This window comes from Cyprinus carpio, chromosome A2 (assembly GCF_018340385.1).
Source record: "Cyprinus carpio isolate SPL01 chromosome A2, ASM1834038v1, whole genome shotgun sequence".
In the NCBI taxonomy this organism is placed as follows: Eukaryota; Metazoa; Chordata; class Actinopteri; order Cypriniformes; family Cyprinidae; genus Cyprinus; species Cyprinus carpio.
In genome coordinates, this window is record NC_056573.1 from 14,945,248 (window position 1) to 14,961,318 (window position 16,071).

At 38.5% G+C, this 16,071-nt stretch overlaps 1 pseudogene; it reads left to right on the forward strand.

Moving 5' to 3' along the window:
- Nucleotides 1-10,727: 10,727 nt before the first annotated feature.
- On the forward strand, nucleotides 10,728-14,241 carry LOC109103263 (annotated as a pseudogene).
- Nucleotides 14,242-16,071: the final 1,830 nt, after the last annotated feature.

A 16,071-nucleotide genomic window follows, 5' to 3' on the forward strand; every position in this document is an offset into this window, starting at 1 on the left:
ATCCTGATTACTGAGATTAGGCCCATTTCATGGCACGTCGGTAGCGAAACTGCCTTTAACCCTGCAGCATCAGCCAATAAGCTCATTCATTGGATTACGCTGTTATGGAAATCAGACTTACAGGACACATTTCTCTATTTGTTTTTGAATGTAGATGTGCAATTAATCATCTTTGGTTACCTCAAAAATATCTAGAATCAAGATGATAATCATAGGGATCAGAAAACGGCTGAAAGATATTGATAAAAGATATTGATATTTCTTTAGAAGTCACAAGGACTACCAGGATGTTTATAGAAAATGTGGTCCCCTTGCATGTACATCTCATATGTCTAGACATTCATTGATGGTTAGTATACTATGAATGGATGGATATGTATCTGGTTTGCTTTTATGTTGGTCACATGGTTGATTTTATATGTGATGTTGAGTGTCTTTGTTTGTTTCTTTGTTTGTTTTAACCTATTTTGTTTGGTTTGGTTTTCAATTTATTTTTATTTTATTGTTCTTGTTTTGTTTCTTATTTGGTTTTATATTGTGTTTTTTGTTTATTTAATTTTATTTATTTTGTGTGTGTGTGTGTGTGTGTGTGTGTGTGTGTGTGTGTGTGTGTGTGTGTGTGTGTGTGTGTGTGTGTGTGCGCGCTTTGTTTTTGTGCTTTGTCATTTTTTCATTGTTTTATCTTTTGTGTATTTTTTTGTGCTTCATTTTATTTATTTATTTATTTATTTGCTTTTAGATGTTTTATTGTTTTTGTTTTATTTTTTATTATTTTATTTTACACTTTTTTATTATTATTATTTTTATGTTGCCTTAAAGTCCCAAAGTAATTACAAACAATCATCAATGAAATGATGTGCTTAGATGAATATTTATAATATAAAGCCAGCAGTCTTAGAACAGACTTTTACTTCCTTTTAGGCAGGTTGCTATTTATTACTGGTTTATATCATAAAGTGCAGAACCACAGAGAATAGAGCTCAACCATAAATTTGTCCTCCAATATTGCACCATCAGCACTAATGTCTGTTTAAAAGTGCTCAATCTTCAGGCCTGTTCTAGCATGACACAGACTTAGATCAAGCTTAGGCACCATCAGCTGAGCCATCTGTGGCTAGCCTTTAATTGGAGAGGCTCCTTGCAATGTTCAGGTGGGCTGAAATGGAACAAAATATGAAGATTGTGTTCCTTTTATCACTGTGTGCATGATGAACACTCACCCATTATAACAAAAACAGATGGTCATTGTGTTTGGGATTAACAACAATAAATTAGAAGGTGAACATAGACCGGAAATGAAGCAGAGATAATTCAAGAGCTGTTTTCATCCCTAGTGTGCAGTCCATATGCAGCAGTACATTACTTGTAGATGTGATTGTCAACATTACTGAGTGTTCTGTGTGGAAACAATTTATCTTGCAAAGAAGAGACACAAAAATGAAAAATGTCATCTTCTCCCACAGATCACTTGCATTTTTGTCACACTTATGATATTAATTAACATTTGATAAAGGACTGATTGACTATTTTGTTGTAAATTTGTGGATATATATGAGCTCAGAAATGGCATGTCTGGTAATAAACTCTAAATTTTGAATCTGCTGCTTGTTTTATGACTACCTGACAGATCTGTAAGGACTTCCAGTAAATCTATTGTTCTTCTTGGAAGCATGCCTTTAGCTGTGAGACAAAGTGTTGATAACCTGTCTGTTATTCTCCGTAGCTTTCTACAATTGGCTCTTTATGTTATTTCTTATTATTTTGCTCTACAGCAGGGGTGCCCAACACTGCTCCTGGCGATCGACTGTCCTGCAATGTTTAGCTCCAACCCTAATCAAACAAACCTGCCTTTAATTTTTAAGTGAGCCTGAAGACCTTAATTAGTTGCTTCAGGTGTGTTTGACAAGGGTTGGAGCTGAACTTTGCAGGACACTCGATCGCCAGGAGCAGGGTTGGGCACCCCTGCTCTACAGTATCATTCAGATTGGTTAAGGATTGTGTGTCTCTGATTTGCTTGCAGACAGCATTCTTGAGTTGTTATTGTAACACTTCATTTGTGTTTGTGAGGGGACAAACAATCTATTTCATGGCTGGGAGGTCTGAGGTTTGGCATGAAATCATGCACACTCTGAACTGCTGCACCTTGGTGAATATATATGTAAAAAAGAAACTTTGGTTAGTTATTTTTAGGTAAATATGTGTTGTTTTGAGCGATTTTTGGTGTTTGTATTTGGGGGAATATCATCTCTGAGTTTAGGAGAAAATGCCAATGAAAACTGGCTAGTGGTTTTTGCATGATGAGCAAATGCATGTTTCTAAGGGTATATATGGCGACAGCATGCATCCACTCATTCAGATTCATTTTGCTTCGGAGCCAAGTAGTCGATGATAGACATTCGCTACAAAGACATTTCATCTCTTGGTTGTGGAAGACTGCTGGTCGTTGTGACGGCACAGTACAGCAGTGATTCCCCTGGGCGCTTCGGCTGAAAGAGCAGTTTTTTTCGTAAAAGAGCAAGTCACGGACGATTCGCGTCTTTTTCAAGATGCTGTTTCATCTGTGTCCTTCTGGATGCGGTCATTCCCTGTCCTTGGTTGACAGTCACAAGCGTTGTCTTCAGTGTCTGGGCATCCAACACGCTGAGGCGGCGCTCATGGATGACTCATGTGTCTGTTGTGGGCGTATGAGCAAGGCATCGCTGCGAGCGCTTCTCTCACTCCTCAAAGGGAGTGCAGCAGACCCTTCTGTCGCCACCCATCCCGGTTTCTCTGGCTCGAGCAGGGGACAGCTGGCTGGCGCTCTGGGAGGTCTGAGGGTGACTGTGAGAGCTTCTCCGCCGGGCCACGCCCCATGGACCTCTCACTCCTCCCACAGCGCATGTCCTGTGCGGCTGCCGATTGATTCTCACGGCTGGATGATTGGTTTCTCGGCGCGGAGCACGACTAACAACTGCGTCTTGCTCCAGTTCATTTCTTCCCGGAGGTGCAAGAAGAGGTGAAAAAGTCGTGGATGGCCACTTTTACGGCCAGAAGCCACTCGTCTCCCTCTTCCATCCTCACCACCCTTCGGCACCTCAATCAGTTGGGGCTTCAGGTCAACCTAGAAAAGAGCAATCTCTCCCCTGCGCAGAGAATCTCTGAAACATTTTCAGAGGTGCCTGGGGCATATGGCATCCACAGCCGCAGTCACGCTGCTCGGATTGCTTCATATGAGACCACTTCAGCACTGGTTACACTCCTGAGTCCCAGGATGGGCATGGTGCCGTGGTACACATCGTGTCACCTTCACACTGATGTGTCACCACCTTTTCAGCCCCTGGTCAGACCTTGCCTTTCTACGGGCCGGGCTGCCCTTAGAACAAGTGTTCTGGCATGTTGCTGTCACAACAGATGCCTCCAACACGGGCTGGGGTGACACGTGCAACAGGCAGGCAGCTTCAGGGTCCTGGACAGGACTTCGACTGCTTTGGCACATCAACTGTCTGGAGTTGCTGGCAGTGCAATTAGCTTTACAGCAGTTTCGGCTCCTGTTGCTAGACAAGCACGTGTTGGTCCGCACGGACAACACTGCGGCTGTTTCAATCATCAACCAACAGGGCGGCCTATGATCACATCACATGTCTCAACTCGCCCGCCATCTCCTCCTCTGGAGTCAGACGCGGCTCAAATGGCTGCGCACTGTCCACATTGCGGGGGAGCTCAATCATGCAGCCGACGTGCTCTCACGACAGCTCACTTTCCCCGCGGAATGGAGACTCCATCCCCAGATGGTCCAGCTGATCTGGAGTCGATTCGGGGAAGCCCAGGTAGACCTGTTTGCTTCCCACGAGTCCTCCCACTGTCAGCTGTACTATTCTATGACCCAGGCCCCCCTGGGCACGGATGCACTAGCACACAGCTGGCCTTGGGCTCTACGCAAGAATGCGTTTCCCCCAGTGAGCCTGCTCACACAGACACTGTGCAAAATCAGGGAGGACGGGGAACCCTCCACCTTGAAAGTGTATGTGGCTGCCATTGCAGCCCATCACGATGCAGTGGACGGCCGGTCCCTGTGGAAGCATGACTTGATTGTTACATTACTGAGGGGTGCCAGAAGGTTAAATCCTCCTAGGACACCCCTGATGCCCTCCTGGGACCTCTCTATTTTCCTGGCTGGACTTCAGAGGGGTCCCTTTGAGCCGCTTGATTCGGTTGAGCTGAAGTTTCTGTCTCTCAAGACAGCACTCCTGATCGTGCTCACTTCCATCAAGAGGGTCGGGGACCTCAAGCATTTTCGGTAAGTGAAGAGTGCCTTGTGTTCGGGCCGGCCTACTCTCACATTATCCTGAGACCCCGGCCTGGATACGTGCCCAAGGTTACCACCACTCCTTTCCGAGACCAGGTGGTGAACCTGCAAGCACTGCCCCAGGAGGAGGCAGATCCAGCCTTGGCATTGCTATGTCCCATAAGAGCGCTTCGTATAAACGTGGACCGCACCCAGAGCCTCAGAAGCTCTGAGCAGCTCCTGTTCTGCTTTGGGGATCAGCAGAAAGGGAAGGCTGTCTCCAGGTTGGCCCACTGGATAGTGGATGCCATCATCTTGGCATACCATTCCCAAGGTGAGCCATGCCCCCTGGGGGTGATGGCTCACTCCACACGGAGTGTTGCCTCTTCCTATGCGCTGGTGCACGACACCTCTCTGGCAGACATCTGTCGAGCTGTGGGCAGGGCGACACCTAGCACCTTCGCAAGGTTTTACAACCTCCGTTTAGAGCCGGTATCTTCCCATGTGTTGGGTAACAGGTAATTGTAGTGATGGCGGTGGGTATTTGTTATGTTTTATGTTTGATTTGCCATTACCCATAGGTTTTTGTTTTTGTAGAGTTAGAGTTTTGGGGTATGGCGTACCATCATCCTCCGGCACCCTTGGCAGTCAAACTTGACGGAGCAGTTTGTCGCCAGGCCCAGTACTGGTGTTAGCATGCCCGGAGTCCCGGTCAGCCCCTGTACTGGGCTAGGTGTCCATATGGCTTGATTCTCTATGAGTAATCCCATATGTGTATTCTTCCACAGTAAGGTTTCCCTCTTAGTAAACCCTTGTTTTCCCTTGACAGAACCGTTCTGTCAGTCTCTTAGCGTAGCTTTTGTGACACGCCGCGGCTTGTCGACAATTGCAGCGCCACAGGGTTGTGATGTTGTTCAGGTTGTGGCATTTTCCATGGACCCCATATGTTGTTCGGCATAACTCGTAGTGACCGACAGATAGGGAACATCTCGGTTACGTACGTAACCCTCGTTCCCTGATGGAGGGAACGGAGACGTTATGTCCCCATGCCACAGCCTTGAACTATTCGATGTTGCCGGGACACATTCTCGGCTCCTCAGCCTAAAACCTGAATGAGTGGATGCACACTGTCGCCTTATATACACGTAGGCACAGGGAGTGGTTCAGCATGCAAAATCCACTAGCCAATTTTCATTGGCGTTTTCTCATAAACTCAGAGATGATTGGCCTCCCAAGTGAGACCCCATATGTCGTTCGACATAACGTCTCTGTTCCCTCCATCAGGGAACGAGGGTTACATACATAACTGAGATGTTTCCATGGAAACTGTTTCTAAACAAACCGATACCTTCACACAGTACACTCCTTTCATTCTTCAAGGGCACTGAAAAATAGAAAGAACAATCCCCACCATCTCTCTCTTTCTACCTCACTCTCTCTCTCTTCTTCAAATGCAGAAATAAAAATGCATATCCATAAACTGACCTCTCCACTTTTTCCTTCTGGTAATTTTCTTCTGGTTATTTTTCTAGCTGGATATTTCTCTTGTTTCAGATATTTTATTTTTTAGAGTGTAAAGCACATACAGTATATATATATATATATATATTTATCTAAACTTAATAAGATTTCCTCTTCACCAGTGTGTTCAACTGCTGAGGTTGGTTTAAAAGACCTTATCATAAAAGAGATTCATGTGACTCTGATGGAGGTTTTTTTTTTCTTGTCCTTGACTTGATTTACCTTGAAATAGAATTGCACACAGTTACATTTTCCCCTTTTTCTAACTTAAGCTTTCTCTTCCAGCAGTCCTTGAATTTATCATTGGCAAATATAAATTTTTTTTGTGATGTTCTAATTTGATTGTACACATAAGCATTTTGAAAAGACAAAATAAAGGGATTTAGTCATTATTCTCTATCCTTTTCACCTTTAACCAAAGATATGTTTTTTTATTGTTGGAAAATTTGTATAAATGGCATTTGTGTGTCTGTTAAAAGGATAGTAATTATGTCATTATGTACAAATCCTCCTGTAAGCTGCACATGTGCCATTGGTTCTTTAAGCTTGTAAAAAATGTCATGATGTCAATCTCGCCGTAGACATATATACATAGATGCCTTATTAGCGGCTATTACTATGGGCTGTTATATGTTAGCCATCCGGTACAGACCATGAACACTTGAGAGCAAGTTGACTACCTTGATAGCACATCATGGAGATGTCTATTTGACGTCTGTAAGACATATTTTTTAGGGTGTTTGCTCATCTGCTACACATCTGCAGGACATTTCCTATCAGATGTCAAACTGACATTTAGAAGATGTCTTTAAGATGTTTATGATCTAGAATGTATGTACTGTAAAACTGACGTCTGAAAGATGTCTATCAGATGTTTGTACACAGCAGATGCTTTCCAGATGACGTGATCTTTAACAGACATCTCCCAGTCGTACGTGTGCTACCTGGGTATGCATCTGCAACCATAGTTATATGCATATATGAATATCTATAACTGCAAAAGTCTTCAACAGATGATTTGGCTAAAATAGCACATTACAACAAGATAAAAGCATTTGCTAACACAATTTAAAAATTGTTACCATACTTTAAAAAAACATTGTGGTATTTTTTATCTTCAGTTTTGTACTTTATTTATTTGTCACTTAATTTTTTCATGTTATTGTTTTTATTTTCTGTATTTTTTTATTTTATTTGGTTTATATATATTTTTTAGTGTTTTATTTTATTTACTCCCAAAATAGTCATTGATTAATGATGTGGTTAAATTAATACTGACTAAAGCAATCTCTTAAAACTGACTTTTACTCATTTTTAGGCATGAAAATAATAACACCATATGATTTTGGAGCAAAACAGCAGAATTGTCATTGTTAGGTAAACTAATCATTTAATTTGTTGTCTTATATGCATTTTTATAGCTGTACAATAATACTTTAGTAATTCATCTGAAAATAGTATGCAGAATATGACGGAATATGCGGAATACATCCAATCAACTTATACTCAACTGTGTTTTAAGTATATGTACATGTAGCCTGAAAGAAAAAAAATCACATGAGAGAAATTCAAAGACTACATAAAATATTTTTTCATTCCACACAGCTGTGTCCTTGAGTGGGATTTTGTGATGTCTGATGATGGAGCTGTAATTATCTACCCCTATAAGCCCTTTTTCCTGAGGTTATGAAGCACAAGCACTGGGGGTGGTAGGGGGCATACCACACAAACAACACCTACCTACGTCTCTTAGCAACACGTGAAGTACTCCTACTTTTGTCTAGAAAGAACGAAACAAACAAGAATCTGCGTTCACAGAATGTCATGCTGATGAACTAGATGTTTATTGTGTCCATTACTGGCATGACAAGACTGCGTTAGATGAGTAAAATCAATATGGAAGAGTAAATAGTAACATTAAAGAGGGCCATTAAAGCTCTTGCTATGGTTGACCCTCAGTCATGTTTTGTTTTCAAATAACAAGTACATGTTCTTTCATAAAGGTAAGGTACTTCTTTCATTCCATTTATGTTTCTAAAATTGCCATCAATGGACAAATATTTAATAGCAATGGAATAATAATATTGCATGTATTAGTCTCTTACTTCTCAACCTTACTTCAAGAGCATTTTATAGAGTTAATAAGGAGGCATATTTTGAAAAGTGTGAACTTTAGCTACTACTGTACTTATCATGATAAGCAGAAAACCATATTAGGGATTTTTTTTTGCCACAGTCTTATTTTTTGCCTCTTCAAAAACTAAAATTATGAAACATGAGATCAATTAGTCTATAAAGCACCTGCTGTTCTAAAGTGACACTGTGACACCAGTAGCTATAGGCAGCATCTCTCTTGCCTCTTTTCTGTGAATGTGAGGGGGAGTGAAGGCAGGTAAAAAGTCATATGAGAGGAGGCTGTGCACTGTTATTGGCTGATCATGCTGTGTGTGGAATAATGGTGGAGATCATGTTCATAACAAGTTTGCAAATGTGCCTGAAACTAATGAAAATAGACGGACTAATTACAAAATAAACTGCACACACTTGAACACCAATTAGACTGCATCTGAATATGAAAGTGAAAGAGTAGTAACAAAGTATTTATAAAACAGTATGTAGGCAAAAAGTACCTGGATGACCTACAGTCTACTACATCTGGCGAGATTCTTTAGTGCCCATCTGATGATATCCCATGAGGCCATGGGGGAAGATTTGTGAATGGCAGTGAAGCCACACAACTGACACTGTTGGTCACATGATGATTGTAATGGTATGAATGTGTTGCGTTTCATCAAAATTAATTTCATTTATAAGTAGTAACAAATGAAAAGAACAAATCAAAGAAGTTCAGATTGAAGTACCCCACATGTCATTAAGGGGGGTTGAAGAATATGTTATATATAATTCATACAAGATGGGAATTGTGAGAGTACAATAACAGGAGAAGAAGCCATGACTCACCGTGTTTGTTGAATGATTTCTGACTTACGACAGTTGTTTGATGAACTCGTGAAAAAAGAAATGGTCATGTGAAACGTGAATGGAAAAGTTTATGACAAGCTAACAGGCTAACAGAATGCTAACACACTGCGATAGCAGTTTAGATTACAATTGAATGATGTCAAATTAGTTTGAAAGACAATATCAGAAAATTGGTGAGAATTAAGTTAGTAAGATTCCAACAGAAAAACAAAGCTACAAGGAGACAAACTCACAAACCACTAAGTAGCACGGCAGCAAAATCGTCACAGTCTGTGAAAAGGGTCCATATTATTAATGTGTGTAGTATGAATGTAATCCAGACATACTATATCAATTGTGATGTCATCATGTAGCAGAATTCTTATGCTACAACAGGACCAAACCTGCCAAAAAGGATGAACACCAGTAGAATCCTTTAAGGTGTTTACTGCAAACACAGAATGGGACAGTATTACAACAATCGTCTCTGTTCTGTTTACTATCTCACCTCAGAGTGCCTCTCGCAGACTCATGCTACAGAATATATTTTTATCTTTTATATCGTTCCATTCAGTGAAGTGCATAACAACACCAAAGACATGTTTGATATAGAACTGACAAGAAAACTGACTTTGAAAATTAATTTAACAATAATAAACCAATATAAATACAATAATAAATACCTGCAAGCACAGAATAGGACAGTTTCACCCAATTTCAATTTGTCTTTTAATTAATAAAATTAAAACACATTTTATTTTTTGTTAAATAAAGGGGATTTGCTATTAAAATTAAAACATGGAAGAAATATTGTGTGATTTATTTCTTTAAAAAATAAAGTTTTATAAATTTTTTCAACAGTAGTAGTAGTATCACGTACATTCTACTAAATAATAGTAATATTTCTAGCACAATGCCTTTATGTAAAAATGAACTTTTTATTTTGATTTGCAGTGATTCCCGGGCCTTACACTCTAGTGATGGCGGCACTCCCACCCTTTCCATATATATATATATACTATACATATTGTGGCGGCATATCCACCACCCCCATATATATATATTTATTATATATACAATATATATACATATATATATATATATACATATATATATGCAAATTCATTTTCTGCCAGCAGGAGGCACTTTAAGAGCGGGAGAGATACAGGATTCTCCGGTAACGGCTGCAAAGCAGCGCTGAGCTCACAAACGCTGCCTTATCAAGCATTACATGCCAAATGAAATGAAAATTGAAATCGCATCATATGACCCCTTTAACACAAGTAAAAATATATTGCACAAAATAAAAAAATTAAAGCAAAGTTTTCAGAATATCAAACAACAGATCAGAAAAAAATCGTAAATAAAAATGTAATAAAACATATAAAAAAAAATAAGCATATCAAAACTTTGAACATTTAAAATCATATTCCACAAAACGGAAATGTTAATTCAAACTTATCCAACTTGCAAACAAATTTGTTACAGACAATTAACAACTGCGAGCAATATATAGTGTACTAAACAGTTATGACTGGCATATATCATATCATATCATATATCATATCTTACTCATATCATCCCCTCCTTATAGTAATTACCATTTCTAGACTTATCAGTCAGGTAGACGAGCCACGCACATATAACACTTCGCGAGGCCAGTGCATATAATAAATGAAATACATAGAAAATATTTGTTATTGTATTATTGTAGTTAGACCTGTTATTTTTAAAGTAGCCTAATGTAAATATTTTAAACCCCCATAGACTTGACGAGACTTTGAAGAATTTTGTCTCTAATCAAATTTATATATATATTATATATATATATATATATATATATATAGCTATATATACATATATACAGGCCTATATATAATGTTTATAATTGCTGTTCCATATTGTACCCAGAAACTTTTTAAACATCAAATGGAACATGCACATAAATTCACAGTGTACAACAAAACAAGACAAATGGTTTTTGACTTTTCATTTTAGAAGACCACCACACGCCATCACTCCTCTTCATTAACCTAACAATGCACGTCTCGCGCCCACAGAATTACGCACATCCTTAACTAATGCGGTTTCCCCCATCTTTGTCTCTTTGAATAAAAGACAATATCCACTCACTCTGGAGAACTTCCCCTGCTATCTTTAGTGAAGCTGCAGCCTTGCCTGCTGAGTTCCCTCGCGACAGTGTGCGCGTGAAATGTCTCCAGACATTAAGTTTGGCACGCGCCATCTCAAGAAACATTAAAACTATTTGACCGACAGAAGTGGCTTATGTAAGTTATGTTTTCAGACTTGCAAGACATCTACATGTAGAAGGCAGCTTTACTGCTGCCGATATAGGCGAAGAGTTGCAGTGAGACACTGCTAAACGGCTGCTTCAGATGGAGACTGTCACATGAGATCTGATGTCATACGGGACGCGCGGCAGAGGCAGCTGCTCTCGTAAGGTGGCAGTCAGTCATCAGTTGAATAGGAGCGGACCAAAGAAATCAACGCATTGCGCACAGACGGTTTGCAGTTCATAATAAGGTAAGTCTCTTATATCTGATGTTTTACCAACTCTGTAACTGACCTTTTTTGAGGTAAAGTGCAATACAGAATCAGTTATCGTATATTTGCACTGTATCTATTTTTTAACAAAAGCATATTAAATAGTTATGTTGTAAAAAGCTGTCAATATTAAAATCCGTCGTTTAGTTATTCGTTTATTTCTGATGATTATTTTACCATTTTTATATTATCTGTATTCTGAACTTTTCCAGTGATTCAATTAGACATTTACTCTCATTCTGTAAATGAACAGACCATGGACACCAACGTGGTGCAAATTTTCAAGGAGGACAAATGCCCCTCATCGCACCCCGAAAAGTGTTTACCCAACTTCACATGGCAGTCTGCTGTCTCGGACATCTATAACTATTCACTGAATGAAAGCTGGACGAACGAGCAAGAAGCTATGTCGCCTATCATTCCGATCATCACAGCCGTGTATTCCGTCGTGTTTGTTGTAGGACTAGTGGGAAACTGCCTGGTGATGTATGTCATTATCAGGTAAGAAACAGCACTGTCCTGAGATGTGCTGTCCTCATTGAGTATAATACGAGTGCCTTTAAATATAATTTTGAGAATATTTTTCTCACTTTTTAATAGACTTTATTTGTAAACAATCATATGCTATGCAAGTTTCTGGTGGGATAGTTTGGACGAAATACCTGTTTTATGGAAAAAATTTAGTCAAGAGTTCAAGTCCAATTCGGCAGTTTGGCTCCCCCGTTGGACTGAAATATTAATGTACAATGCAGTCAAAATTACATTGACACAGTAAATATATTCTGCTTTGAGCAGGGACTGTGTCTGCTCCACATTCTGTATATAGATGAATAAAAATGATACTAAACAAGGCAGTCATATATACTGTATGACACTTTAGATGCTGTTTCTGTGCTGTGTAAAGACCGTATATGTGGTTTTCGAGGCATTTGAGATAAAGAACTGCACAGTTCATGCTTGTTGAATAATGTATCGTAGCTCAATCTGTCATACTGCATATATAATCACAAAAAATAGATGGGTTTAAGCTGTGAATGATATATGATGTCTTTACAAAACCAGCAAACCACTTAGAGACAAATATTTGGTGACGTAGAGGGAATTTACTGTCCGTTTATTTAGTATACTGCCTGAAAGCAATTTCATACATGAATTCATCACACTGATGGGTTGTGTTTCATTTATTTTGACATTCTTTGACTCAATCGATGTTCCTGACAGATACACTAAAATGAAAACTGCCACAAACATCTACATCTTCAACCTGGCTGTTGCCGATGCCTTGGTTACCACAACCATGCCCTTTCAGAGCACAGATTATCTACTGAACTCCTGGCCGTTTGGAGAGGTGGTGTGTAAGGTTTTCATCTCCATCGACTACTATAACATGTTTACTAGTATCTTTACCTTGACCATGATGAGTGTGGACCGCTATGTGGCCGTCTGCCACCCCATCAAGGCCCTGGACTTCCGGACACCGATGAAAGCTAAGATCATCAACATCATCATTTGGGTGCTGTCCTCGGCTGCTGGGATCCCTGCAATGATTCTTGGGAGCACTCAGACAAACAATGGTAGGGACAAATGATATAAATACTACCATTCAAAAGTATGGGGTTGGTAAGATTTTAAAAATATTTTTTAAAGAAAAAAGTTGCATGTATTTGATCAAAAATATAGTAAAAAACAGTAATAGTGTCAACTATTATCGAAATTTAAAACTTTTATTTTTTATTTTTTATTTGCTTTAATGTAATTTATTCCTGTGTTGGTAAAGCTGAATTTTCAGCAGCCATTACTCCAGTGTTCGTCTTTATTTTGTTTTTTTTGTTATTATATTATATTTTTTTTATTTTCTTTTGTAATTTAGTTAAGTTATATTTTTTTTTTTTTTTTAGTTTATTGTATAATGAAGTGAAGTGTGCATTTTATTTTAGTTTGGGATCCAAAATATCTTATAATAATTAATTGGAGTTCTCTACTCCATCCTAATATATTTGTTGTTCCTTCCCACAGTGGATTCACACATGATTAAGTTGTCTTCACTTCTGGTTAATAACTAACCACTGTTGTTATATTTTTATGCAGGCACTACAGAATGTGCTTTGCAGTTTCCAGACCCGTATATCTACTGGGACACACTGATGAAGATCTGCGTCTTCATCTTTGCCTTTGTGGCTCCTCTCCTCATCATCACGGTGTGCTACACGCTCATGGTCCTGCGTCTCAAGAGTGTACGTCTGCTGTCGGGCTCCCGGGAAAAAGACCGCAACCTGAGACGCATCACCCGCTTAGTGCTGGTTGTGGTGGCTGTGTTTGTGGTGTGCTGGACGCCCATACACATCTTCATCCTAGTCAAAGCTTTGCGCCCGAGTGCCGGAGACCACTGCGGTCATGGCTGCCTACTTCTTCTGTGTGGCGCTGGGATACACCAACAGCAGCCTGAACCCCATCCTGTATGCTTTCCTTGATGAGAACTTCAAACGGTGCTTCAGGGACTTCTGCTGCCCAGGTCGGACTAAGGGAGACGGGCACGGCGTCAGTCGGGTCAGAAGCACTCTTCGCGAGCACACGTGCCCAGCAGAGGCCAAAGGGGATGGGGGCCAGGGTCGACCCGTATGACTAGCCGTGGAGCTGTCGTCCTTTCACGGTCGAGAGGACTCAAATGACCTGGGACTGACACAGATCACCACCGCCATCTGAGGAAGAGATTGTGCCCTTTACGTTCAGAAAAATAGGCTAACTATTGATAGAGAAAAAAGGATCTTTTAGCAAAATCATTTTCTTGTTTTTTATGTCCATATTCAGATTTGTATAGTACATAAAGTAAATATAAAGTACATTATAGTAAATAAAAAAATAAAAAACCTTCAGTTTACAGTAAAAATGGCAGCTGTGGTTGCCAGAACTTTGCTGTAAAAAAATATGGTACCACCATTTAATTTTTCTGATTTAATTTAAATTTACAGCACATACATTATAATTCATTAACTGATGTAATGTTAAAACACCAAACTACTGAAATATTAAAAAAGGTTTTATACTTTTTTAATATGCTGACAACCACCAAAAACACAGGTGTTCATGAGAAAACCACATGATGAATCAAAGCTCATCACAAGTAACTTGTCCAGAAGCTGAGGTTAATATTATTTATTAATATACAGAAGATATACATTAATATAAATGACACTAAAATAATGCAGTTTACCAACATAAGATATAACATAAAACCCTAATAAAACTAAGAAGAAACTGGTATTTCAGTCAAAATCCATCAAATGTGAAGTGTCACACAGGGCATTCTGGGAATATCAGTTTACTGTAAATGATAGGATGACTTGTTCTTTTTCATTTCCAAATACTGTAAATTTATTAAAATGTCACATTGGATTTATTACAGTTTTTTCCTGGTATGTAGTAATGGAACTTACCATAAACAAATCACCTGGTTCTTACTGTATTTTCACAGTCTTTTCCATTAAAATATGAAAATATATATATTTTTTTACAGTGTATCTTCTTATTCAGATCTTTGTTTATTGCTTTTTTTTTATTTTATTTGAATGTCCATTGACCAAAGATGATTAAAATCTGGTCCCTCACAATCAAACGTCATGCTCAAAGATCCTTTTGCATAATAAGTCCTTTGGAAAATATTGTACATTACTAGGCACAATATTTTAAGTCTAACTTATAGTTTTGCTTGAGTAGAGATGATAAAAAATATTGTAGCAAAATACAACAAACAAAAACACTATGTATGCATCTGTTTGTACTGTAAATACATAAACTTTTATTTTGGATTGTGAAACAGTCCTTTTTATATTAAAAAAAACATGTATCAGTGTATATTAATCAGCAGTGTCACATCACTCAGGAAACTATATATCTGTAATGGTGTAAAAAAAATTATAATAATGTAGTCTACAGCAGTTTAAGTAAAGTGTAGTGTTTTTGGAACTGCTTACTGTCTGACAAGTGATTTATATTCTCTGTAATTTATTTAGAATGAAGGATTATGTCTGAAAAGGATAATGAAGGATTATGTATGAAGGATTATGTATCTAAGTTGCCTTAGAGGGAGTCTACAGATTCTTATGTTGTTTTTTGTTTTTGTTTTTTTGGGGGGAATAGGGCTTTAAAACAACCAACTAATGGACTGAATCTACTTAGTCAGGTTGTTCTTGCTTAATACAGTGTATTATCATTTCTATAGACCTACAAAAAGATGTACATCTCTATTGCATGCTTGACAATGAAATATTTATGTAAATACAATTTATGATGAAAAGAAAATACAAAATCATTTCTGTTATAAAGTAGAATGGCAGTAATATATCTCAAGCAAAACATACATTGGTTTTTGTAAGTATTTGTAATGTTGGCTTTAGGTTTTGAAGGCTACACACACACACATATATATATATATGTATATATATATATATATATATATATTATGACATCATAAGTCTTCTATTGCCACAACAGTATTAGGAATTGTAAAATTTGTCGGTTGTGCCTTTGGTTTTTTGTAAATCAATATATATATGATGTTATTGCAAATATTTGGTTATCTTAGAAGCTTTGTAGTATGATATAGGACAATGAAGCACAGAGTGAGAGAAGCTTCTGAAAGTTCCACTGTAATTCCAGTAATGTGCTCGTACACTTTTATATCACGGCAGATTTTGAATGTGCTAGCAAGTTTTCTTTCTCAGCTTGTGCTGCAATATGTGCAGTTTAAAAATAAAATCAAA